Raw genomic sequence first — 24,766 nt, 5'->3', positions numbered from 1 at the left:
TGGGGTGATTGGAAGTGTGGTTGGTGATGATCAAGTGTGCGCGGTGCCAGGTAGGTGTATGACTGATAACCTCTTGTTGTTGCGGGACGTAATTGGAGATTGTATGTTTAGGAAGGGGAAATGTATGGTTTTTTGTGTGGATTTTGAGAAAGCTTTTGATAGAGTGTCGCATGCGTTTATGTTTGAGGTGTTATTTAGGATGGGTTTTCCTAGTGTTTTTGTGAATGCCATAAGGTGTTTGTATGATGGTGTGGTGAGTGAAGTGTTAGTGAATGGATGTTTGAGTGAGAAGGTGTGCATAAAATCAGGGGTCAGGCAGGGGTGTCCGTTGTCCCCTGTCCTGTTTATAAGTGTGATTGAGCCCCTGTTGTGCATGATTCGGAAAGAGAAAGTGATGAATGGTCTTCTGATCCCAGGGAGTGGTGGAAAGACTGTAAAGGTAATGGGGTATATGGACGATGTTGTTGTGGTGAGTGATAATATGGCTGCTATGAATCGAGCAAGGTTGCTTTTAGATTTCTTTTGTGGTGCATCTGGTTTTAGGGTGAATTGGGGGAAGTGTAGCTATAAGTGTTTCGGGGATTCGAGTGTTAGGATGGATGGTGTGATATGTGAAGAAGGTGCTATTAAGGTTTTGGGGGTGTGGTTTAACAAAGATCTGAAAGGGAATGAGAGTTGGGATGAATGCGGTAAGAGGATTGAACAGAAGTTAAATTTTTGGAGGTTGCGGGACTTGACATTGTCAGGCAAAGTCCTTATTATTAAGTCAGTGATTCTTCCTATGTTACTTTTTGTGTCAGTGGTTTTTCCAGCCCCTTATAGGGGTTTTAGGCGGATTGAGAAGCTAATTTTTACGTTTTATTTGGGAAGTAAGATGGAAAAACTTAAAAGGGAATATTTGTGTAAGTTACATGAACATGGGGGAATGGATTTCCCAAATTTTGAATTTTGTCTTGGTTTAAATTATATTAAAACAGTGGTTGTTCTGTTAGGTAGGGATAACAAGACGGCTTTTATGATTAAATATATGGCTGGATGGATGTTGTTTGGGTTGAAATGGATGAGAAGGGATGCAAGAGTGCCTGTTTCGTTTAAATGTCCAGTGTGGTATGAGTTTGTTGAAAAATTTGTTGTCAAGCATGATTTGTTGGATGTTCCTATGGGTGATTTCAAAGTGATAAGGAATGTAAGGAGAAGGATGCGTGTTAGAGAGTTTGAATGTAACATTAGGGGCTTGAGATCGAGTGAAGCGTTGTGTGTATGGAGGAACCTGAGTATAAAAGGAATATCGAATAGGCAGCGTGATATCGTATGGATGAGTTTGCATGAGATTTTGCCTGTGAGAGAGGTACAGAAGAGGAGGGATCTGATTAGAACAGAGGTATGTCCGAGGGATGGATGTGGGGCGAGTGAAACTGTTATGCATTTGGTTTGGAATTGTGATTATGCTCAGAGTGTTTGGAAGGGAGTGGGTGGTTTATGCAAGGAACTAGCGGGCGTGAATTTTATAAATTGGAGAGTGGTAATGTTTGGGATGGGTGCAAGTAGCCGGGTGAAAGAGAGATTGTTGTGGTTGATAATGGCATGTGTAATAGAAAGTCTGTGGGACGTTAGGAATTTGTGTTTATTTAAAAGGAAAATAATCTCAGTTAATATTTGTGTTAGGATGGTTTTGTCAAGGTTATACATAGTTTATTTATGGGACAGCCGTGGCGGTGGTGGCTCTGATTCAGAAGGTTTTTGGAAAGTCAAAAAATGGAGGTCACTGGTAAAGTACCAGTAAGTCCTTGTTTAAGTGTTGTGATCTGTCTTTTTTTATGATAATGGTATGTTTTATAGTTTTTTTGTCCATTCAAAAGGTATTACAACTGTTTCAGTATAAAGTTATAAATATGAAATAAAGAAAGTACCATTATGATGTAAGACTGGGCAACGTAGTATGAGTTTTTATACTATTGATTGTTGCTTGAAAAATTTTACTGAATGGTATAAAAAAAAAAAAAAAAAAAAATCTGTTCTTATCAGTTTAATATCTGATACGTCCCCTATCTGGGGACCATATATTAAATGGATTTTTAGAACAGGGAGATGGAAAAAGAGCTTGCTCTGTCCACTCCACGCATTGACCTGGTATTGCAGTATCTCCAGGACCGGTGCACCCCTTCTTTAATGCAGTTTCTAAAATCAGAAAGAATTGAATTCAATGTTTTTTCTTCATTTTGCTTGTTTGTCGGATTTTGGGATGGACTCTTTGGCTTTGCTTTTCTTCTCCTCATTGGATTTTTCATGTTCAAAGTTGCAGAAGCCAGATTACAAGCTCATTTTGGTTCAACTTCAGCAACTGTGCATTGCATTGCCATGTAATGTGATGCAATGCTATCTTTCTAGCTCTCCCTTTTTACTTCCTTTTGGATAAACAGACATATTAGGCAAGCATTTTGGAGCTTTCACCTAAATAACTACAGGTGGTGAGATAAGCTGCACAATATAATTGACCTTTCAGTATATTGTTGCACACACACCATCTATTTAGCAAATGCCCTTGTTATCAACAGCAGCCTTTTAAACTCACCTGAGCTAACAGGTATGTGCGCTGGTTACTCTGCTGCGCTTAAAATTTCTTTTTTGGTTTGCTACAATGCCTTTTCTGAAACGTTGTCTCCTTCTGCTGGAACACTGACTTCTTTCATTTAATGCCTGCAGACTATAAAAGAGAACCCAACCCAAAAAGTTTGGTTGATTAGTCTGTGGCATTCTGTTAAACTGTTGCTTATGGCGGTCTCTGTGAGCTTCTCAGCGACATTCAGCCAGCCAGGTATCCTGCCTGCAGTAGATGGAATGTGGCAATGGAACGCTGGCTGCGCGTGTCATAATAGGCTCTGAGCCTTTATATACCTGTGCACAGCAGCAGCCACCTTCAGTCTGCTGCTGGACAGCCAGCAGCAGCAGCAGGAGAGGTATGTAATCAGGAGCCCTCCTGCTAAGGGTAGACAGCTGCTCGTTCCACCCCACCCCCCGCCTTAATTGGTTCTCCTCCCTTCCAACGGTGTTGAGGCGGGTGGGAACAGCAGGGGGTGAAGGTGCTGTGTTTAAAGAGGTGGAGTTATGCAGATCTAAAACGCGTGGATTGCAGCAGCAGCAAGCCGAAAAGTGCAGGCATGTAAGGGATCTAGAGGTTGACAACATGTCTTCTTAACGGGAGTCCAGGAGCTCATCTCCACAAATGGACTTTTCAGGATCCTTGGGTGGCTCCGTAGTTTGAAACCAATTCTGGTTATCGCTTCTCGGCCTTTTGGCTAAGATCAAGTGTAGTATCTGTTCTTATCAGTTTAATATCTGATACGTCCCCTATCTGGGGACCATATATTAAATGGATTTTTAGAACAGGGAGATGGAAAAAGAGCTTGCTCTGTCCACTCCACGCATTGACCTGGTATTGCAGTATCTCCAGGACCGGTGCACCCCTTCTTTAATGCAGTTTCTAAAATCAGAAAGAATTGAATTCAATGTTTTTTGTTCATTTTGCTTGTTTGTCGGATTTTGGGATGGACTCTTTGGCTTTGCTTTTCTTCTCCTCATTGGATTTTTCATGTTCAAAGTTGCAGAAGCCAGATTACAAGCTCATTTTGGTTCAACTTCAGCAACTGTGCATTGCATTGCCATGTAATGTGATGCAATGCTATCTTTCTAGCTCTCCCTTTTTACTTCCTTTTGGATAAACAGACATATTAGGCAAGCATTTTGGAGCTTTCACCTAAATAACTACAGGTGGTGAGATAAGCTGCACAATATAATTGACCTTTCAGTATATTGTTGCACACACACCATCTATTTAGCAAATGCCCTTGTTATCAACAGCAGCCTTTTAAACTCACCTGAGCTAACAGGTATGTGCGCTGGTTACTCTGCTGCGCTTAAAATTTCTTTTTTGGTTTGCTACAATGCCTTTTCTGAAACGTTGTCTCCTTCTGCTGGAACACTGACTTCTTTCATTTAATGCCTGCAGACTATAAAAGAGAACCCAACCCAAAAAGTTTGGTTGATTAGTCTGTGGCATTCTGTTAAACTGTTGCTTATGGCGGTCTCTGTGAGCTTCTCAGCGACATTCAGCCAGCCAGGTATCCTGCCTGCAGTAGATGGAATGTGGCAATGGAACGCTGGCTGCGCGTGTCATAATAGGCTCTGAGCCTTTATATACCTGTGCACAGCAGCAGCCACCTTCAGTCTGCTGCTGGACAGCCAGCAGCAGCAGCAGGAGAGGTATGTAATCAGGAGCCCTCCTGCTAAGGGTAGACAGCTGCTCGTTCCACCCCACCCCCCGCCTTAATTGGTTCTCCTCCCTTCCAACGGTGTTGAGGCGGGTGGGAACAGCAGGGGGTGAAGGTGCTGTGTTTAAAGAGGTGGAGTTATGCAGATCTAAAACGCGTGGATTGCAGCAGCAGCAAGCCGAAAAGTGCAGGCATGTAAGGGATCTAGAGGTTGACAACATGTCTTCTTAACGGGAGTCCAGGAGCTCATCTCCACAAATGGACTTTTCAGGATCCTTGGGTGGCTCCGTAGTTTGAAACCAATTCTGGTTATCGCTTCTCGGCCTTTTGGCTAAGATCAAGTGTAGTATCTGTTCTTATCAGTTTAATATCTGATACGTCCCCTATCTGGGGACCATATATTAAATGGATTTTTAGAACAGGGAGATGGAAAAAGAGCTTGCTCTGTCCACTCCACGCATTGACCTGGTATTGCAGTATCTCCAGGACCGGTGCACCCCTTCTTTAATGCAGTTTCTAAAATCAGAAAGAATTGAATTCAATGTTTTTTGTTCATTTTGCTTGTTTGTCGGATTTTGGGATGGACTCTTTGGCTTTGCTTTTCTTCTCCTCATTGGATTTTTCATGTTCAAAGTTGCAGAAGCCAGATTACAAGCTCATTTTGGTTCAACTTCAGCAACTGTGCATTGCATTGCCATGTAATGTGATGCAATGCTATCTTTCTAGCTCTCCCTTTTTACTTCCTTTTGGATAAACAGACATATTAGGCAAGCATTTTGGAGCTTTCACCTAAATAACTACAGGTGGTGAGATAAGCTGCACAATATAATTGACCTTTCAGTATATTGTTGCACACACACCATCTATTTAGCAAATGCCCTTGTTATCAACAGCAGCCTTTTAAACTCACCTGAGCTAACAGGTATGTGCGCTGGTTACTCTGCTGCGCTTAAAATTTCTTTTTTGGTTTGCTACAATGCCTTTTCTGAAACGTTGTCTCCTTCTGCTGGAACACTGACTTCTTTCATTTAATGCCTGCAGACTATAAAAGAGAACCCAACCCAAAAAGTTTGGTTGATTAGTCTGTGGCATTCTGTTAAACTGTTGCTTATGGCGGTCTCTGTGAGCTTCTCAGCGACATTCAGCCAGCCAGGTATCCTGCCTGCAGTAGATGGAATGTGGCAATGGAACGCTGGCTGCGCGTGTCATAATAGGCTCTGAGCCTTTATATACCTGTGCACAGCAGCAGCCACCTTCAGTCTGCTGCTGGACAGCCAGCAGCAGCAGCAGCAGGAGAGGTATGTAATCAGGAGCCCTCCTGCTAAGGGTAGACAGCTGCTCGTTCCACCCCACCCCCCGCCTTAATTGGTTCTCCTCCCTTCCAACGGTGTTGAGGCGGGTGGGAACAGCAGGGGGTGAAGGTGCTGTGTTTAAAGAGGTGGAGTTATGCAGATCTAAAACGCGTGGATTGCAGCAGCAGCAAGCCGAAAAGTGCAGGCATGTAAGGGATCTAGAGGTTGACAACATGTCTTCTTAACGGGAGTCCAGGAGCTCATCTCCACAAATGGACTTTTCAGGATCCTTGGGTGGCTCTGTAGTTTGAAACCAATTCTGGTTATCGCTTCTCGGCCTTTTGGCTAAGATCAAGTGTAGTATCTGTTCTTATCAGTTTAATATCTGATACGTCCCCTATCTGGGGACCATATATTAAATGGATTTTTAGAACAGGGAGATGGAAAAAGAGCTTGCTCTGTCCACTCCACGCATTGACCTGGTATTGCAGTATCTCCAGGACCGGTGCACCCCTTCTTTAATGCAGTTTCTAAAATCAGAAAGAATTGAATTCAATGTTTTTTGTTCATTTTGCTTGTTTGTCGGATTTTGGGATGGACTCTTTGGCTTTGCTTTTCTTCTCCTCATTGGATTTTTCATGTTCAAAGTTGCAGAAGCCAGATTACAAGCTCATTTTGGTTCAACTTCAGCAACTGTGCATTGCATTGCCATGTAATGTGATGCAATGCTATCTTTCTAGCTCTCCCTTTTTACTTCCTTTTGGATAAACAGACATATTAGGCAAGCATTTTGGAGCTTTCACCTAAATAACTACAGGTGGTGAGATAAGCTGCACAATATAATTGACCTTTCAGTATATTGTTGCACACACACCATCTATTTAGCAAATGCCCTTGTTATCAACAGCAGCCTTTTAAACTCACCTGAGCTAACAGGTATGTGCGCTGGTTACTCTGCTGCGCTTAAAATTTCTTTTTTGGTTTGCTACAATGCCTTTTCTGAAACGTTGTCTCCTTCTGCTGGAACACTGACTTCTTTCATTTAATGCCTGCAGACTATAAAAGAGAACCCAACCCAAAAAGTTTGGTTGATTAGTCTGTGGCATTCTGTTAAACTGTTGCTTATGGCGGTCTCTGTGAGCTTCTCAGCGACATTCAGCCAGCCAGGTATCCTGCCTGCAGTAGATGGAATGTGGCAATGGAACGCTGGCTGCGCGTGTCATAATAGGCTCTGAGCCTTTATATACCTGTGCACAGCAGCAGCCACCTTCAGTCTGCTGCTGGACAGCCAGCAGCAGCAGCAGCAGGAGAGGTATGTAATCAGGAGCCCTCCTGCTAAGGGTAGACAGCTGCTCGTTCCACCCCACCCCCCGCCTTAATTGGTTCTCCTCCCTTCCAACGGTGTTGAGGCGGGTGGGAACAGCAGGGGGTGAAGGTGCTGTGTTTAAAGAGGTGGAGTTATGCAGATCTAAAACGCGTGGATTGCAGCAGCAGCAAGCCGAAAAGTGCAGGCATGTAAGGGATCTAGAGGTTGACAACATGTCTTCTTAACGGGAGTCCAGGAGCTCATCTCCACAAATGGACTTTTCAGGATCCTTGGGTGGCTCCGTAGTTTGAAACCAATTCTGGTTATCGCTTCTCGGCCTTTTGGCTAAGATCAAGTGTAGTATCTTTCGAAAAGGCGGTTTTGGATGTTGGCCGCCCTAGTAGATTGATACATTATGCACACTGGGGTTTAGGCGCTTGTTAGTACGCCAGGTGGCTAATATAGTGATCTGGTGGAAAGCATGGCCCCCCAGGATCGACGCCATTGGGCCGGGGAAGATCGAAAGCCCGAAGTGTGAAGTGCCCCAGGAGTGGTGACCCTGGGGTGCCTTAACTCACTGGGATTGGGAACCCCACTTGAGTTTATGGCACATTTGCACTAGCACTTCAATATTTCTTTCTTCACACACACCCTTATTCCGGGCCTTCTGGCCTTAGGATGGGGAATTTTTCAATTCCCGGTCGAAGGTCCGGGCAGTATTATACTGTGAAACCTTCACTATTTATTTAATTTTTTTTTGTCACTGTGTGTCCACTTTTTCACGTGTGTCCACGTCCTTACTAGGATTTTGTCGGGATGCTGTTCCCTTACGGGTTCCTCTCTTGGCAGGTCTAGGGGGGGAGTGTGTGGCCATCAGGTTCCGCTCCCCCCTGAACCCCACTGGCTCTCCTCTTTCGGGAGGAGAGCGTTGTTGGCTCCCCTCTTCCGGGAGGGGAGCACAGTCTTTGGCTCCCAGTGCCTTGCTCGGGTGAGAAATCGGGCAGGTATTGGGGGTAAGATTGGGTCGCCTCTGGCTCCGGCTGGAGGTGGCTATTTGTCCCTGTTCCTCGCTGTGGCCTTCTGGCTCGGAGGGACGGGGAATGGTTTGGGGGACCCTTCTCCTTTTGGAGAGGGTTTCAAGAAGACCAGCATCCTAGTGCACTTTTTTTTGTGGCACTTGTCACTTTTTTAAGCGCACTCGGGTTTTGTACACGAATTCGGGCTTTCGATAAAAAAAAAAAAAAAAAAATCTGTTCTTATCAGTTTAATATCTGATACGTCCCCTATCTGGGGACCATATATTAAATGGATTTTTAGAACAGGGAGATGGAAAAAGAGCTTGCTCTGTCCACTCCACGCATTGACCTGGTATTGCAGTATCTCCAGGACCGGTGCACCCCTTCTTTAATGCAGTTTCTAAAATCAGAAAGAATTGAATTCAATGTTTTTTGTTCATTTTGCTTGTTTGTCGGATTTTGGGATGGACTCTTTGGCTTTGCTTTTCTTCTCCTCATTGGATTTTTCATGTTCAAAGTTGCAGAAGCCAGATTACAAGCTCATTTTGGTTCAACTTCAGCAACTGTGCATTGCATTGCCATGTAATGTGATGCAATGCTATCTTTCTAGCTCTCCCTTTTTACTTCCTTTTGGATAAACAGACATATTAGGCAAGCATTTTGGAGCTTTCACCTAAATAACTACAGGTGGTGAGATAAGCTGCACAATATAATTGACCTTTCAGTATATTGTTGCACACACACCATCTATTTAGCAAATGCCCTTGTTATCAACAGCAGCCTTTTAAACTCACCTGAGCTAACAGGTATGTGCGCTGGTTACTCTGCTGCGCTTAAAATTTCTTTTTTGGTTTGCTACAATGCCTTTTCTGAAACGTTGTCTCCTTCTGCTGGAACACTGACTTCTTTCATTTAATGCCTGCAGACTATAAAAGAGAACCCAACCCAAAAAGTTTGGTTGATTAGTCTGTGGCATTCTGTTAAACTGTTGCTTATGGCGGTCTCTGTGAGCTTCTCAGCGACATTCAGCCAGCCAGGTATCCTGCCTGCAGTAGATGGAATGTGGCAATGGAACGCTGGCTGCGCGTGTCATAATAGGCTCTGAGCCTTTATATACCTGTGCACAGCAGCAGCCACCTTCAGTCTGCTGCTGGACAGCCAGCAGGAGCAGCAGCAGGAGAGGTATGTAATCAGGAGCCCTCCTGCTAAGGGTAGACAGCTGCTCGTTCCACCCCACCCCCCGCCTTAATTGGTTCTCCTCCCTTCCAACGGTGTTGAGGCGGGTGGGAACAGCAGGGGGTGAAGGTGTTGTGTTTAAAGAGGTGGAGTTATGCAGATCTAAAACGCGTGGATTGCAGCAGCAGCAAGCCGAAAAGTGCAGGCATGTAAGGGATCTAGAGGTTGACAACATGTCTTCTTAACGGGAGTCCAGGAGCTCATCTCCACAAATGGACTTTTCAGGATCCTTGGGTGGCTCCGTAGTTTGAAACCAATTCTGGTTATCGCTTCTCGGCCTTTTGGCTAAGATCAAGTGTAGTATCTGTTCTTATCAGTTTAATATCTGATACGTCCCCTATCTGGGGACCATATATTAAATGGATTTTTAGAACAGGGAGATGGAAAAAGAGCTTGCTCTGTCCACTCCACGCATTGACCTGGTATTGCAGTATCTCCAGGACCGGTGCACCCCTTCTTTAATGCAGTTTCTAAAATCAGAAAGAATTGAATTCAATGTTTTTTGTTCATTTTGCTTGTTTGTCGGATTTTGGGATGGACTCTTTGGCTTTGCTTTTCTTCTCCTCATTGGATTTTTCATGTTCAAAGTTGCAGAAGCCAGATTACAAGCTCATTTTGGTTCAACTTCAGCAACTGTGCATTGCATTGCCATGTAATGTGATGCAATGCTATCTTTCTAGCTCTCCCTTTTTACTTCCTTTTGGATAAACAGACATATTAGGCAAGCATTTTGGAGCTTTCACCTAAATAACTACAGGTGGTGAGATAAGCTGCACAATATAATTGACCTTTCAGTATATTGTTGCACACACACCATCTATTTAGCAAATGCCCTTGTTATCAACAGCAGCCTTTTAAACTCACCTGAGCTAACAGGTATGTGCGCTGGTTACTCTGCTGCGCTTAAAATTTCTTTTTTGGTTTGCTACAATGCCTTTTCTGAAACGTTGTCTCCTTCTGCTGGAACACTGACTTCTTTCATTTAATGCCTGCAGACTATAAAAGAGAACCCAACCCAAAAAGTTTGGTTGATTAGTCTGTGGCATTCTGTTAAACTGTTGCTTATGGCGGTCTCTGTGAGCTTCTCAGCGACATTCAGCCAGCCAGGTATCCTGCCTGCAGTAGATGGAATGTGGCAATGGAACGCTGGCTGCGCGTGTCATAATAGGCTCTGAGCCTTTATATACCTGTGCACAGCAGCAGCCACCTTCAGTCTGCTGCTGGACAGCCAGCAGCAGCAGCAGCAGGAGAGGTATGTAATCAGGAGCCCTCCTGCTAAGGGTAGACAGCTGCTCGTTCCACCCCACCCCCCGCCTTAATTGGTTCTCCTCCCTTCCAACGGTGTTGAGGCGGGTGGGAACAGCAGGGGGTGAAGGTGCTGTGTTTAAAGAGGTGGAGTTATGCAGATCTAAAACGCGTGGATTGCAGCAGCAGCAAGCCGAAAAGTGCAGGCATGTAAGGGATCTAGAGGTTGACAACATGTCTTCTTAACGGGAGTCCAGGAGCTCATCTCCACAAATGGACTTTTCAGGATCCTTGGGTGGCTCTGTAGTTTGAAACCAATTCTGGTTATCGCTTCTCGGCCTTTTGGCTAAGATCAAGTGTAGTATCTGTTCTTATCAGTTTAATATCTGATACGTCCCCTATCTGGGGACCATATATTAAATGGATTTTTAGAACAGGGAGATGGAAAAAGAGCTTGCTCTGTCCACTCCACGCATTGACCTGGTATTGCAGTATCTCCAGGACCGGTGCACCCCTTCTTTAATGCAGTTTCTAAAATCAGAAAGAATTGAATTCAATGTTTTTTGTTCATTTTGCTTGTTTGTCGGATTTTGGGATGGACTCTTTGGCTTTGCTTTTCTTCTCCTCATTGGATTTTTCATGTTCAAAGTTGCAGAAGCCAGATTACAAGCTCATTTTGGTTCAACTTCAGCAACTGTGCATTGCATTGCCATGTAATGTGATGCAATGCTATCTTTCTAGCTCTCCCTTTTTACTTCCTTTTGGATAAACAGACATATTAGGCAAGCATTTTGGAGCTTTCACCTAAATAACTACAGGTGGTGAGATAAGCTGCACAATATAATTGACCTTTCAGTATATTGTTGCACACACACCATCTATTTAGCAAATGCCCTTGTTATCAACAGCAGCCTTTTAAACTCACCTGAGCTAACAGGTATGTGCGCTGGTTACTCTGCTGCGCTTAAAATTTCTTTTTTGGTTTGCTACAATGCCTTTTCTGAAACGTTGTCTCCTTCTGCTGGAACACTGACTTCTTTCATTTAATGCCTGCAGACTATAAAAGAGAACCCAACCCAAAAAGTTTGGTTGATTAGTCTGTGGCATTCTGTTAAACTGTTGCTTATGGCGGTCTCTGTGAGCTTCTCAGCGACATTCAGCCAGCCAGGTATCCTGCCTGCAGTAGATGGAATGTGGCAATGGAACGCTGGCTGCGCGTGTCATAATAGGCTCTGAGCCTTTATATACCTGTGCACAGCAGCAGCCACCTTCAGTCTGCTGCTGGACAGCCAGCAGCAGCAGCAGCAGGAGAGGTATGTAATCAGGAGCCCTCCTGCTAAGGGTAGACAGCTGCTCGTTCCACCCCACCCCCCGCCTTAATTGGTTCTCCTCCCTTCCAACGGTGTTGAGGCGGGTGGGAACAGCAGGGGGTGAAGGTGCTGTGTTTAAAGAGGTGGAGTTATGCAGATCTAAAACGCGTGGATTGCAGCAGCAGCAAGCCGAAAAGTGCAGGCATGTAAGGGATCTAGAGGTTGACAACATGTCTTCTTAACGGGAGTCCAGGAGCTCATCTCCACAAATGGACTTTTCAGGATCCTTGGGTGGCTCCGTAGTTTGAAACCAATTCTGGTTATCGCTTCTCGGCCTTTTGGCTAAGATCAAGTGTAGTATCTTTCGAAAAGGCGGTTTTGGATGTTGGCCGCCCTAGTAGATTGATACATTATGCACACTGGGGTTTAGGCGCTTGTTAGTACGCCAGGTGGCTAATATAGTGATCTGGTGGAAAGCATGGCCCCCCAGGATCGACGCCATTGGGCCGGGGAAGATCGAAAGCCCGAAGTGTGAAGTGCCCCAGGAGTGGTGACCCTGGGGTGCCTTAACTCACTGGGATTGGGAACCCCACTTGAGTTTATGGCACATTTGCACTAGCACTTCAATATTTCTTTCTTCACACACACCCTTATTCCGGGCCTTCTGGCCTTAGGATGGGGAATTTTTCAATTCCCGGTCGAAGGTCCGGGCAGTATTATACTGTGAAACCTTCACTATTTATTTAATTTTTTTTTGTCACTGTGTGTCCACTTTTTCACGTGTGTCCACGTCCTTACTAGGATTTTGTCGGGATGCTGTTCCCTTACGGGTTCCTCTCTTGGCAGGTCTAGGGGGGGAGTGTGTGGCCATCAGGTTCCGCTCCCCCCTGAACCCCACTGGCTCTCCTCTTTCGGGAGGAGAGCGTTGTTGGCTCCCCTCTTCCGGGAGGGGAGCACAGTCTTTGGCTCCCAGTGCCTTGCTCGGGTGAGAAATCGGGCAGGTATTGGGGGTAAGATTGGGTCGCCTCTGGCTCCGGCTGGAGGTGGCTATTTGTCCCTGTTCCTCGCTGTGGCCTTCTGGCTCGGAGGGACGGGGAATGGTTTGGGGGACCCTTCTCCTTTTGGAGAGGGTTTCAAGAAGACCAGCATCCTAGTGCACTTTTTTTTGTGGCACTTGTCACTTTTTTAAGCGCACTCGGGTTTTGTACACGAATTCGGGCTTTCGATAAAAAAAAAAAAAAAAAAATCTGTTCTTATCAGTTTAATATCTGATACGTCCCCTATCTGGGGACCATATATTAAATGGATTTTTAGAACAGGGAGATGGAAAAAGAGCTTGCTCTGTCCACTCCACGCATTGACCTGGTATTGCAGTATCTCCAGGACCGGTGCACCCCTTCTTTAATGCAGTTTCTAAAATCAGAAAGAATTTAATTCAATGTTTTTTGTTCATTTTGCTTGTTTGTCGGATTTTGGGATGGACTCTTTGGCTTTGCTTTTCTTCTCCTCATTGGATTTTTCATGTTCAAAGTTGCAGAAGCCAGATTACAAGCTCATTTTGGTTCAACTTCAGCAACTGTGCATTGCATTGCCATGTAATGTGATGCAATGCTATCTTTCTAGCTCTCCCTTTTTACTTCCTTTTGGATAAACAGACATATTAGGCAAGCATTTTGGAGCTTTCACCTAAATAACTACAGGTGGTGAGATAAGCTGCACAATATAATTGACCTTTCAGTATATCGTTGCACACACACCATCTATTTAGCAAATGCCCTTGTTATCAACAGCAGCCTTTTAAACTCACCTGAGCTAACAGGTATGTGCGCTGGTTACTCTGCTGCGCTTAAAATTTCTTTTTTGGTTTGCTACAATGCCTTTTCTGAAACGTTGTCTCCTTCTGCTGGAACACTGACTTCTTTCATTTAATGCCTGCAGACTATAAAAGAGAACCCAACCCAAAAAGTTTGGTTGATTAGTCTGTGGCATTCTGTTAAACTGTTGCTTATGGCGGTCTCTGTGAGCTTCTCAGCGACATTCAGCCAGCCAGGTATCCTGCCTGCAGTAGATGGAATGTGGCAATGGAACGCTGGCTGCGCGTGTCATAATAGGCTCTGAGCCTTTATATACCTGTGCACAGCAGCAGCCACCTTCAGTCTGCTGCTGGACAGCCAGCAGCAGCAGCAGCAGGAGAGGTATGTAATCAGGAGCCCTCCTGCTAAGGGTAGACAGCTGCTCGTTCCACCCCACCCCCCGCCTTAATTGGTTCTCCTCCCTTCCAACGGTGTTGAGGCGGGTGGGAACAGCAGGGGGTGAAGGTGCTGTGTTTAAAGAGGTGGAGTTATGCAGATCTAAAACGCGTGGATTGCAGCAGCAGCAAGCCGAAAAGTGCAGGCATGTAAGGGATCTAGAGGTTGACAACATGTCTTCTTAACGGGAGTCCAGGAGCTCATCTCCACAAATGGACTTTTCAGGATCCTTGGGTGGCTCCGTAGTTTGAAACCAATTCTGGTTATCGCTTCTCGGCCTTTTGGCTAAGATCAAGTGTAGTATCTGTTCTTATCAGTTTAATATCTGATACGTCCCCTATCTGGGGACCATATATTAAATGGATTTTTAGAACAGGGAGATGGAAAAAGAGCTTGCTCTGTCCACTCCACGCATTGACCTGGTATTGCAGTATCTCCAGGACCGGTGCACCCCTTCTTTAATGCAGTTTCTAAAATCAGAAAGAATTGAATTCAATGTTTTTTGTTCATTTTGCTTGTTTGTCGGATTTTGGGATGGACTCTTTGGCTTTGCTTTTCTTCTCCTCATTGGATTTTTCATGTTCAAAGTTGCAGAAGCCAGATTACAAGCTCATTTTGGTTCAACTTCAGCAACTGTGCATTGCATTGCCATGTAATGTGATGCAATGCTATCTTTCTAGCTCTCCCTTTTTACTTCCTTTTGGATAAACAGACATATTAGGCAAGCATTTTGGAGCTTTCACCTAAATAACTACAGGTGGTGAGATAAGCTGCACAATATAATTGACCTTTCAGTATATCGTTGCACACACACCATCTATTTAGCAAATGCCCTTGTTATCAACAGCAGCCTTTTAAACTCACCTGAGCTAACAGGTATGTGCGCTGGTTACTCTGCTGCGCTTAAAATTTCTTTTTTGGTTTGCTACAATGCCTTTTCTGAAACGTTGTCTCCTTCTGCTGGAACACTGAATTCTTTCATTTAATGCCTGCAGACTATAAAAGAGAACCCAACCCAAAAAGTTTGGTTGATTAGTCTGTGGCATTCTGTTAAACTGTTGCTTATGGCGGTCTCTGTGAGCTTCTCAGCGACATTCAGCCAGCCAGGTATCCTGCCTGCAGTAGATGGAATGTGGCAATGGAACGCTGGCTGCGCGTGTCATAATAGGCTCTGAGCCTTTATATACCTGTGCACAGCAGCAGCCACCTTCAGTCTGCTGCTGGACAGCCAGCAGCAGCAGCAGCAGGAGAGGTATGTAATCAGGAGCCCTCCTGCTAAGGGTAGACAGCTGCTCGTTCCACCCCACCCCCCGCCTTAATTGGTTCTCCTCCCTTCCAACGGTGTTGAGGCGGGTGGGAACAGCAGGGGGTGAAGGTGCTGTGTTTAAAGAGGTGGAGTTATGCAGATCTAAAACGCGTGGATTGCAGCAGCAGCAAGCCGAAAAGTGCAGGCATGTAAGGGATCTAGAGGTTGACAACATGTCTTCTTAACGGGAGTCCAGGAGCTCATCTCCACAAATGGACTTTTCAGGATCCTTGGGTGGCTCCGTAGTTTGAAACCAATTCTGGTTATCGCTTCTCGGCCTTTTGGCTAAGATCAAGTGTAGTATCTGTTCTTATCAGTTTAATATCTGATACGTCCCCTATCTGGGGACCATATATTAAATGGATTTTTAGAACAGGGAGATGGAAAAAGAGCTTGCTCTGTCCACTCCACGCATTGACCTGGTATTGCAGTATCTCCAGGACCGGTGCACCCCTTCTTTAATGCAGTTTCTAAAATCAGAAAGAATTGAATTCAATGTTTTTTGTTCATTTTGCTTGTTTGTCGGATTTTGGGATGGACTCTTTGGCTTTGCTTTTCTTCTCCTCATTGGATTTTTCATGTTCAAAGTTGCAGAAGCCAGATTACAAGCTCATTTTGGTTCAACTTCAGCAACTGTGCATTGCATTGCCATGTAATGTGATGCAATGCTATCTTTCTAGCTCTCCCTTTTTACTTCCTTTTGGATAAACAGACATATTAGGCAAGCATTTTGGAGCTTTCACCTAAATAACTACAGGTGGTGAGATAAGCTGCACAATATAATTGACCTTTCAGTATATTGTTGCACACACACCATCTATTTAGCAAATGCCCTTGTTATCAACAGCAGCCTTTTAAACTCACCTGAGCTAACAGGTATGTGCGCTGGTTACTCTGCTGCGCTTAAAATTTCTTTTTTGGTTTGCTACAATGCCTTTTCTGAAACGTTGTCTCCTTCTGCTGGAACACTGACTTCTTTCATTTAATGCCTGCAGACTATAAAAGAGAACCCAACCCAAAAAGTTTGGTTGATTAGTCTGTGGCATTCTGTTAAACTGTTGCTTATGGCGGTCTCTGTGAGCTTCTCAGCGACATTCAGCCAGCCAGGTATCCTGCCTGCAGTAGATGGAATGTGGCAATGGAACGCTGGCTGCGCGTGTCATAATAGGCTCTGAGCCTTTATATACCTGTGCACAGCAGCAGCCACCTTCAGTCTGCTGCTGGACAGCCAGCAGCAGCAGCAGGAGAGGTATGTAATCAGGAGCCCTCCTGCTAAGGGTAGACAGCTGCTCGTTCCACCCCACCCCCCGCCTTAATTGGTTCTCCTCCCTTCCAACGGTGTTGAGGCGGGTGGGAACAGCAGGGGGTGAAGGTGCTGTGTTTAAAGAGGTGGAGTTATGCAGATCTAAAACGCGTGGATTGCAGCAGCAGCAAGCCGAAAAGTGCAGGCATGTAAGGGATCTAGAGGTTGACAACATGTCTTCTTAACGGGAGTCCAGGAGCTCATCTCCACAAATGGACTTTTCAGGATCCTTGGGTGGCTCCGTAGTTTGAAACCAATTCTGGTTATCGCTTCTCGGCCTTTTGGCTAAGATCAAGTGTAGTATCTGTTCTTATCAGTTTAATATCTGATACGTCCCCTATCTGGGGACCATATATTAAATGGATTTTTAGAACAGGGAGATGGAAAAAGAGCTTGCTCTGTCCACTCCACGCATTGACCTGGTATTGCAGTATCTCCAGGACCGGTGCACCCCTTCTTTAATGCAGTTTCTAAAATCAGAAAGAATTGAATTCAATGTTTTTTGTTCATTTTGCTTGTTTGTCGGATTTTGGGATGGACTCTTTGGCTTTGCTTTTCTTCTCCTCATTGGATTTTTCATGTTCAAAGTTGCAGAAGCCAGATTACAAGCTCATTTTGGTTCAACTTCAGCAACTGTGCATTGCATTGCCATGTAATGTGATGCAATGCTATCTTTCTAGCTCTCCCTTTTTACTTCCTTTTGGATAAACAGACATATTAGGCAAGCATTTTGGAGCTTTCACCTAAATAACTACAGGTGGTGAGATAAGCTGCACAATATAATTGACCTTTCAGTATATTGTTGCACACACACCATCTATTTAGCAAATGCCCTTGTTATCAACAGCAGCCTTTTAAACTCACCTGAGCTAACAGGTATGTGCGCTGGTTACTCTGCTGCGCTTAAAATTTCTTTTTTGGTTTGCTACAATGCCTTTTCTGAAACGTTGTCTCCTTCTGCTGGAACACTGACTTCTTTCATTTAATGCCTGCAGACTATAAAAGAGAACCCAACCCAAAAAGTTTGGTTGATTAGTCTGTGGCATTCTGTTAAACTGTTGCTTATGGCGGTCTCTGTGAGCTTCTCAGCGACATTCAGCCAGCCAGGTATCCTGCCTGCAGTAGATGGAATGTGGCAATGGAACGCTGGCTGCGCGTGTCATAATAGGCTCTGAGCCTTTATATACCTGTGCACAGCAGCAGCCACCTTCAGTCTGCTGCTGGACAGCCAGCAGCAGCAGCAGCAGGAGAGGTATGTAATCAGGAGCCCTCCTGCTAAGGGTAGACAGCTGCTCGTTCCACCCCACCCCCCGCCTTAATTGGTTCTCCTCCCTTCCAACGGTGTTGAGGCGGGTGGGAACAGCAGGGGGTGAAGGTGCTGTGTTTAAAGAGGTGGAGTTATGCAGATCTAAAACGCGTGGATTGCAGCAGCAGCAAGCCGAAAAGTGCAGGCATGTAAGGGATCTAGAGGTTGACAACATGTCTTCTTAACGGGAGTCCAGGAGCTCATCTCCACAAATGGACTTTTCAGGATCCTTGGGTGGCTCCGTAGTTTGAAACCAATTCTGGTTATCGCTTCTCGGCCTTTTGGCTAAGATCAAGTGTAGTATCTGTTCTTATCAGTTTAATATCTGATACGTCCCCTATCTGGGGACCATATATTAAATGGATTTTTAGAACAGGGAGATGGAATAAGAGCTTGCTCTGTCCACTCCACGCATTGACCTGGTATTGCAGTATCTCCAGGACCGGTGCACCCCTTCTTTAATGCAGTTTCTAAAATCAGAAAGAATTGAATTCAATGTTTTTTGTTCATTTTGCTTGTTTGTCGGATTTTGGGATGGACTCTTTGGCTTTGCTTTTCTTCTCCTCATTGGATTTTTCATGTTCAAAGTTGCAGAAGCCAGATTACAAGCTCATTTTGGTTCAACTTCAGCAACTGTGCATTGCATTGCCATGTAATGTGATGCAATGCTATCTTTCTAGCTCTCCCTTTTTACTTCCTTTTGGATAAACAGACATATTAGGCAAGCATTTTGGAGCTTTCACCTAAATAACTACAGGTGGTGAGATAAGCTGCACAATATAATTGACCTTTCAGTATATTGTTGCACACACACCATCTATTTAGCAAATGCCCTTGTTATCAACAGCAGCCTTTTAAACTCACCTGAGCTAACAGGTATGTGCGCTGGTTACTCTGCTGCGCTTAAAATTTCTTTTTTGGTTTGCTACAATGCCTTTTCTGAAACGTTGTCTCCTTCTGCTGGAACACTGACTTCTTTCATTTAATGCCTGCAGACTATAAAAGAGAACCCAACCCAAAAAGTTTGGTTGATTAGTCTGTGGCATTCTGTTAAACTGTTGCTTATGGCGGTCTCTGTGAGCTTCTCAGCGACATTCAGCCAGCCAGGTATCCTGCCTGCAGTAGATGGAATGTGGCAATGGAACGCTGGCTGCGCGTGTCATAATAGGCTCTGAGCCTTTATATACCTGTGCACAGCAGCAGCCACCTTCAGTCTGCTGCTGGACAGCCAGCAGCAGCAGGAGAGGTATGTAATCAGGAGCCCTCCTGCTAAGGGTAGACAGCTGCTCGTTCCACCCCACCCCCCGCCTTAATTGGTTCTCCTCCCTTCCAACGGTGTTGAGGCGGGTGGGAACAGCAGGGGGTGAAGGTGCTGTGTTTAAAGAGGTGGAGTTATGCAGATCTAAAACGCGTGGATTGCAGCAGCAGCAAGCCGAAAAGTGCAGGCATGTAAGGGATCTAGAGGTTGACAACATGTCTTCTTAACGGGAGTCCAGGAGCTCATCTCCACAAATGGACTTTTCAGGATCCTTGGGTGGCTCCGTAGTTTGAAACCAATTCTGGTTATCGCTTCTCGGCCTTTTGGCTAAGATCAAGTGTAGTATCTTTCGAAAAGGCGGTTTTGGATGTTTGCCGCCCTAGTAGATTGATACATTATGCACACTGGGGTTTAGGCGCTTGTTAGTACGCCAGGTGGCTAATATAGTCATCTGGTGGAAAGCATGGCCCCCCAGGATCGACGCCATTGGGCCGGGGAAGATCGAAAGCCCGAAGTGTGAAGTGCCCCAGGAGTGGTGACCCTGGGGTGCCTTAACTCACTGGGATTGGGAACCCCACTTGAGTTTATGGCACATTTGCACTAGCACTTCAATATTTCTTTCTTCACACACACCCTTATTCCGGGCCTTCTGGCCTTAGGATGGGGAATTTTTCAATTCCCGGTCGAAGGTCCGGGCAGTATTATACTGTGAAACCTTCACTATTTATTTAATTTTTTTTTATCACTGTGTGTCCACTTTTTCACGTGTGTCCACGTCCTTACTAGGATTTTGTCGGGATGCGGTTCCCTTACGGGTTCCTCTCTTGGCAGGTCTAGGGGGGGAGTGTGTGGCCATCAGGTTCCGCTCCCCCCTGAACCCACTGGCTCTCCTCTTTCGGGAGGAGAGCGTTGTTGGCTCCCCTCTTCCGGGAGGGGAGCACAGTCTTTGGCTCCCAGTGCCTTGCTCGGGTGAGAACTCGGGCAGGTATTGAGGGTAAGATTGGGTCGCCTCTGGCTCCGGCTGGAGGTGGCTATTTGTCCCTGTGCCTCGCTGTGGCCTTCTGGCTCGGAGGGACGGGGAATGGTTTGGGGGACCCTTCTCCTTTTGGAGAGGGTTTCAAGAAGACCAGCATCCTAGTGCACTTTTTTTTTGTGGCACTTGTCACTTTTTTAAGCGCACTCGGGTTTTGTACACGAATTCGGGCTTTCGATAAAAAAAAAAAAAAATCTGTTCTTATCAGTTTAATATCTGATACGTCCCCTATCTGGGGACCATATATTAAATGGATTTTTAGAACAGGGAGATGGAAAAAGAGCTTGCTCTGTCCACTCCACGCATTGACCTGGTATTGCAGTATCTCCAGGACCGGTGCACCCCTTCTTTAATGCAGTTTCTAAAATCAGAAAGAATTGAATTCAATGTTTTTTGTTCATTTTGCTTGTTTGTCGGATTTTGGGATGGACTCTTTGGCTTTGCTTTTCTTCTCCTCATTGGATTTTTCATGTTCAAAGTTGCAGAAGCCAGATTACAAGCTCATTTTGGTTCAACTTCAGCAACTGTGCATTGCATTGCCATGTAATGTGATGCAATGCTATCTTTCTAGCTCTCCCTTTTTACTTCCTTTTGGATAAACAGACATATTAGGCAAGCATTTTGGAGCTTTCACCTAAATAACTACAGGTGGTGAGATAAGCTGCACAATATAATTGACCTTTCAGTATATTGTTGCACACACACCATCTATTTAGCAAATGCCCTTGTTATCAACAGCAGCCTTTTAAACTCACCTGAGCTAACAGGTATGTGCGCTGGTTACTCTGCTGCGCTTAAAATTTCTTTTTTGGTTTGCTACAATGCCTTTTCTGAAACGTTGTCTCCTTCTGCTGGAACACTGACTTCTTTCATTTAATGCCTGCAGACTATAAAAGAGAACCCAACCCAAAAAGTTTGGTTGATTAGTCTGTGGCATTCTGTTAAACTGTTGCTTATGGCGGTCTCTGTGAGCTTCTCAGCGACATTCAGCCAGCCAGTGTCACACTGTCACAGAATACTGGAGGTAGGGGGCCTAAGCTGACCCTAAGCTGGGGCCCTGACTAATCCCTCAACCTGGAGGTACTGTTAAAGGTACAGAGGTCCAGGCCGCCAGCGTAACCCCTACCTCCTGAGGATCCCTGCACCTCAGTAATCTAGTCCTGAGAAGGACCCCGATCACAACAATTGGGAACCAGAAATAATATGCCCACACACAGTATTTAGACGAACGAGACAGTACAAGGGAAAAACCAAAACCACCTTGCATACAACTTCTACACAACTACAACAGAGGGAACACCAACGGGAAAGGAGATAAATGATAAAGCGAGGAAAGGGAAAAAACACTTCCAAATACACTTATCTCAGCAACTCCAAACACCACGATCCGCTCTGTAAGTCTGAATGAAAAGCTTTCACCGACACCTCCCAAACAGACCTGCAGGAATATGAAGGAGTCTCACTAAAGAAGCATTGATTGCAGCTGGGCGAGGCTGGACCTCAGCTAGCCCAGAGAGAGAGAATTAACTCCTTCACTGCCGAAAAAACACAAAGCACCAACAAGTCAGCTGCGAGAAGTCAGGCTGTGTACTCGTGACGATCTTCGTGGCAACACACCCGTGACAGTACCCCCCCTTCTACGAGGGGCCTCCGGACCCTCAGGGCCAGGTTTATTCGGGTGAGTCGTGTGGAAGGCCCGAACTAATCGGTCTGCGTTAATATCCGACGCAGGAACCCACATCCTCTCCTCAGGACCATACCCCTTCCAATGAACCAAGTACTGAAGGGACCGGCGATTAAAGCGTGAATCAATGACCCTCGATACCTGGAACTCCAAGTTACCATTGACAACCACAGGAGGGGGAGGTAAAAGTGACGGTACCACCGGCGCCACATACCTCTTAAGCAATGATCTGTGAAACACGTTGTGAATTTTAAACGTAGGGGGGAGGTCAAGACGGAATGCCACCGGATTAATAATAGAACTGATTCTGTACGGCCCGATGAACCTGGGACCCAGTTTCCAGGAGGGAACCTTAAGTTTAATATTCCTGGTAGACAACCATACCTGATCGTTCACACTTAGGTCCGGACCAGACACTCTCCTCCTATCAGCCATACGTTTGTATCGGTTCCCCATAGTATTCAGATTCTTCAGCACCCCTCTCCATACTGAAGCGAGAGATGAGGAAAATCGTTCCTCCTCCGGAACCCCCGAAGAGCCCCCCCTACTGAAAGTACAAAACTGGGGGTGAAAACCATATGCCCCAAAAAACGGGGACTTACCAGTGGACTCGCTCCGCCTATTATTGAGAGCAAACTCTGCCAGAGGTAGGAAAGAAGCCCAGTCCTCCTGGTTCTCTGACACAAAACACCGAAGATATGTCTCCAAGCTCTGGTTCATACGTTCCGTCTGACCATTGGTCTGAGGATGAAAAGCCGACGAGAATGACAAATGCATCCCCCGCCGTGCACAAAACGCCTTCCAGAACTTGGACACAAACTGAGACCCCCGATCAGACACCAAATGTCACACTGTCACAGAATACTGGAGGTAGGGGGCCTAAGCTGACCCTAAGCTGGGGCCCTGACTAATCCCTCAACCTGGAGGTACTGTTAAAGGTACAGAGGTCCAGGCCGCCAGCGTAACCCCTACCTCCTGAGGATCCCTGCACCTCAGTAATCTAGTCCTGAGAAGGACCCCGATCACAACAATTGGGAACCAGAAATAATATGCCCACACACAGTATTTAGACGAACGAGACAGTACAAGGGAAAAACCAAAACCACCTTGCATACAACTTCTACACAACTACAACAGAGGGAACACCAACGGGAAAGGAGATAAATGATAAAGCGAGGAAAGGGAAAAAACACTTCCAAATACACTTATCTCAGCAACTCCAAACACCACGATCCGCTCTGTAAGTCTGAATGAAAAGCTTTCACCGACACCTCCCAAACAGACCTGCAGGAATATGAAGGAGTCTCACTAAAGAAGCATTGATTGCAGCTGGGCGAGGCTGGACCTCAGCTAGCCCAGAGAGAGAGAATTAACTCCTTCACTGCCGAAAAAACACAAAGCACCAACAAGTCAGCTGCGAGAAGTCAGGCTGTGTACTCGTGACGATCTTCGTGGCAACACACCCGTGACAGCCAGGTATCCTGCCTGCAGTAGATGGAATGTGGCAATGGAACGCTGGCTGCGCGTGTTATAATAGGCTCTGAGCCTTTATATACCTGTGCACAGCAGCAGCCACCTTCAGTCTGCTGCTGGACAGCCAGCAGCAGCAGCAGCAGGAGAGGTATGTAATCAGGAGCCCTCCTGCTAAGGGTAGACAGCTGCTCGTTCCACCCCACCCCCCGCCTTAATTGGTTCTCCTCCCTTCCAACGGTGTTGAGGCGGGTGGGAACAGCAGGGGGTGAAGGTGCTGTGTTTAAAGAGGTGGAGTTATGCAGATCTAAAACGCGTGGATTGCAGCAGCAGCAAGCCGAAAAGTGCAGGCATGTAAGGGATCTAGAGGTTGACAACATGTCTTCTTAACGGGAGTCCAGGAGCTCATCTCCACAAATGGACTTTTCAGGATCCTTGGGTGGCTCCGTAGTTTGAAACCAATTCTGGTTATCGCTTCTCGGCCTTTTGGCTAAGATCAAGTGTAGTATCTGTTCTTATCAGTTTAATATCTGATACGTCCCCTATCTGGGGACCATATATTAAATGGATTTTTAGAACAGGGAGATGGAAAAAGAGCTTGCTCTGTCCACTCCACGCATTGACCTGGTATTGCAGTATCTCCAGGACCGGTGCACCCCTTCTTTAATGCAGTTTCTAAAATCAGAAAGAATTGAATTCAATGTTTTTTGTTCATTTTGCTTGTTTGTCGGATTTTGGGATGGACTCTTTGGCTTTGCTTTTCTTCTCCTCATTGGATTTTTCATGTTCAAAGTTGCAGAAGCCAGATTACAAGCTCATTTTGGTTCAACTTCAGCAACTGTGCATTGCATTGCCATGTAATGTGATGCAATGCTATCTTTCTAGCTCTCCCTTTTTACTTCCTTTTGGATAAACAGACATATTAGGCAAGCATTTTGGAGCTTTCACCTAAATAACTACAGGTGGTGAGATAAGCTGCACAATATAATTGACCTTTCAGTATATTGTTGCACACACACCATCTATTTAGCAAATGCCCTTGTTATCAACAGCAGCCTTTTAAACTCACCTGAGCTAACAGGTATGTGCGCTGGTTACTCTGCTGCGCTTAAAATTTCTTTTTTGGTTTGCTACAATGCCTTTTCTGAAACGTTGTCTCCTTCTGCTGGAACACTGACTTCTTTCATTTAATGCCTGCAGACTATAAAAGAGAACCCAACCCAAAAAGTTTGGTTGATTAGTCTGTGGCATTCTGTTAAACTGTTGCTTATGGCGGTCTCTGTGAGCTTCTCAGCGACATTCAGCCAGCCAGGTATCCTGCCTGCAGTAGATGGAATGTGGCAATGGAACGCTGGCTGCGCGTGTCATAATAGGCTCTGAGCCTTTATATACCTGTGCACAGCAGCAGCCACCTTCAGTCTGCTGCTGGACAGCCAGCAGCAGCAGCAGCAGGAGAGGTATGTAATCAGGAGCCCTCCTGCTAA

At 45.5% G+C, this 24,766-nt stretch overlaps 14 non-coding genes and 3 pseudogenes across 14 annotated transcripts; all 17 read left to right on the top strand.

The window, feature by feature from the left end:
* The first annotated feature begins 1,969 nt into the window (after positions 1-1,969).
* LOC141193664 (U2 spliceosomal RNA) lies at positions 1,970-2,164 on the top strand. Its single transcript, XR_012266554.1, has one exon. It is a non-coding gene; the product is annotated as a U2 spliceosomal RNA (small nuclear RNA).
* A 1,112-nt stretch (positions 2,165-3,276) lies between these two features.
* LOC141193831 (U2 spliceosomal RNA) lies at positions 3,277-3,467 on the top strand. Its single transcript, XR_012266638.1, has one exon. It is a non-coding gene; the product is annotated as a U2 spliceosomal RNA (small nuclear RNA).
* A 1,112-nt stretch (positions 3,468-4,579) lies between these two features.
* LOC141193830 (U2 spliceosomal RNA) lies at positions 4,580-4,770 on the top strand. The gene has a single exon (XR_012266637.1). It is a non-coding gene; the product is annotated as a U2 spliceosomal RNA (small nuclear RNA).
* Positions 4,771-5,885: 1,115 nt separating this feature from the next.
* LOC141193829 (U2 spliceosomal RNA) lies at positions 5,886-6,076 on the top strand. Its single transcript, XR_012266636.1, has one exon. It is a non-coding gene; the product is annotated as a U2 spliceosomal RNA (small nuclear RNA).
* A 1,115-nt stretch (positions 6,077-7,191) lies between these two features.
* Positions 7,192-7,371, top strand: LOC141193766 (U2 spliceosomal RNA; annotated as a pseudogene).
* A 711-nt stretch (positions 7,372-8,082) lies between these two features.
* LOC141193708 (U2 spliceosomal RNA) lies at positions 8,083-8,268 on the top strand. Its single transcript, XR_012266590.1, has one exon. It is a non-coding gene; the product is annotated as a U2 spliceosomal RNA (small nuclear RNA).
* Positions 8,269-9,383: 1,115 nt separating this feature from the next.
* LOC141193827 (U2 spliceosomal RNA) lies at positions 9,384-9,574 on the top strand. The gene has a single exon (XR_012266634.1). It is a non-coding gene; the product is annotated as a U2 spliceosomal RNA (small nuclear RNA).
* A 1,115-nt stretch (positions 9,575-10,689) lies between these two features.
* LOC141193826 (U2 spliceosomal RNA) lies at positions 10,690-10,880 on the top strand. The gene has a single exon (XR_012266633.1). It is a non-coding gene; the product is annotated as a U2 spliceosomal RNA (small nuclear RNA).
* Positions 10,881-11,995: 1,115 nt separating this feature from the next.
* Positions 11,996-12,175, top strand: LOC141193765 (U2 spliceosomal RNA; annotated as a pseudogene).
* Positions 12,176-12,886: 711 nt separating this feature from the next.
* On the top strand, positions 12,887-13,072 carry LOC141193707 (U2 spliceosomal RNA). The gene has a single exon (XR_012266589.1). It is a non-coding gene; the product is annotated as a U2 spliceosomal RNA (small nuclear RNA).
* Positions 13,073-14,187: 1,115 nt separating this feature from the next.
* Positions 14,188-14,378, top strand: LOC141193825 (U2 spliceosomal RNA). Its single transcript, XR_012266632.1, has one exon. It is a non-coding gene; the product is annotated as a U2 spliceosomal RNA (small nuclear RNA).
* Positions 14,379-15,493: 1,115 nt separating this feature from the next.
* On the top strand, positions 15,494-15,684 carry LOC141193824 (U2 spliceosomal RNA). Its single transcript, XR_012266631.1, has one exon. It is a non-coding gene; the product is annotated as a U2 spliceosomal RNA (small nuclear RNA).
* A 1,112-nt stretch (positions 15,685-16,796) lies between these two features.
* Positions 16,797-16,987, top strand: LOC141193823 (U2 spliceosomal RNA). Its single transcript, XR_012266630.1, has one exon. It is a non-coding gene; the product is annotated as a U2 spliceosomal RNA (small nuclear RNA).
* A 1,115-nt stretch (positions 16,988-18,102) lies between these two features.
* On the top strand, positions 18,103-18,293 carry LOC141193816 (U2 spliceosomal RNA). Its single transcript, XR_012266624.1, has one exon. It is a non-coding gene; the product is annotated as a U2 spliceosomal RNA (small nuclear RNA).
* Positions 18,294-19,402: 1,109 nt separating this feature from the next.
* LOC141193780 (U2 spliceosomal RNA) lies at positions 19,403-19,494 on the top strand (annotated as a pseudogene).
* A 794-nt stretch (positions 19,495-20,288) lies between these two features.
* On the top strand, positions 20,289-20,475 carry LOC141193691 (U2 spliceosomal RNA). Its single transcript, XR_012266577.1, has one exon. It is a non-coding gene; the product is annotated as a U2 spliceosomal RNA (small nuclear RNA).
* Positions 20,476-23,752: 3,277 nt separating this feature from the next.
* LOC141193821 (U2 spliceosomal RNA) lies at positions 23,753-23,943 on the top strand. The gene has a single exon (XR_012266629.1). It is a non-coding gene; the product is annotated as a U2 spliceosomal RNA (small nuclear RNA).
* Positions 23,944-24,766: the final 823 nt, after the last annotated feature.

This window comes from Phyllobates terribilis, unplaced genomic scaffold, assembly GCF_046119375.1.
Source record: "Phyllobates terribilis strain yellow unplaced genomic scaffold, ASM4611937v1 Scaffold_66__1_contigs__length_7565176, whole genome shotgun sequence".
In the NCBI taxonomy this organism is placed as follows: Eukaryota; Metazoa; Chordata; class Amphibia; order Anura; family Dendrobatidae; genus Phyllobates; species Phyllobates terribilis.
The sequence above is the reverse complement of the archived record's forward strand: the minus strand, read 5'-3'. Positions and strand labels throughout refer to the sequence as shown.